Below are 889 nucleotides of genomic sequence, written 5' to 3'. Positions count from 1 at the left end.
GGGTTTATTCCTATGCTCGGGGGGATTGGTCCTTTCGGGGGTGGGCGGGGCTCGCACCCACTCTGGAACCCCTGGGGGCGGGGCTTATTGCTGCCGTGGGGCAGGGGGAGGAGACGGCTGCCCTGCCCAGCCCCACGGGTGTGGGGACAGCCCCGAGGGGCCAGGGCACACTGGTGGGGGCGGGCACAGCACGGCAGCGGGGACACCGCGGTGGCACCAGCCCCCGCCCCGAGGCACAGACGGTGGGGACGTGAGGTGGCTTTGGTGGCACTTCGGGGTCAGGAGCCCCGTTCCTCAAGGGACACTGGTGATGGAGGGGGGACGTGGGGGGGCGTGGTGGCAGTTCGGGGTTCGGGGTCAGGAGCCCCGTGGGACACTGGTGATAGAGGGGGGACATGGGTGGCCGTGGTGGCACTTCGGGGTCAGGAGCCCTGTCCCTTAAGGCACTGTGATGATGGTGGGGATGTGTGGTGGCTTTGGTGGCACTTGGGGTCAGGAGCCCCATCCCTTAAGGCACAGTGTGATGATGGTGGGGTCATGGGGTGGCTCTGGTGGCACTTTGGGTTCAGGAGCCCCATATCTCAAGGCACAGCATGGTGATGGAGGGGGGTGGGACGTGGGGTGGCTGTGGTGGCACTTTGGGGTCAGGAGCCCTGTCCCTTAAGGCACAGCGTGGTGATGGAGGGGGGATGTGGGGCGGCTTTGGTGGCACTTGGGGTCAGGAGCCCCATTTCTCAAGGCACACTGGTGATGGAGAGGGGACATGGGTGGCTTTCGTGCCACTTTGGGTCAGGAGCCCCATCCCACAAGGCACAGCGAGGTGGCGGTGGGGATGTGTGGTGGCCCGTCGGGGTGAGGAGCTCCATCCCTGTCCCGGCGAGGCGGGGGG

The sequence above is a fragment of the Aptenodytes forsteri genome, unplaced genomic scaffold (genome assembly GCF_000699145.1).
Source record: "Aptenodytes forsteri isolate BGI_AS27 unplaced genomic scaffold, ASM69914v1 Scaffold202, whole genome shotgun sequence".
Taxonomy (NCBI): Eukaryota; Metazoa; Chordata; class Aves; order Sphenisciformes; family Spheniscidae; genus Aptenodytes; species Aptenodytes forsteri.
This window is presented reverse-complemented; position numbering follows the sequence as displayed.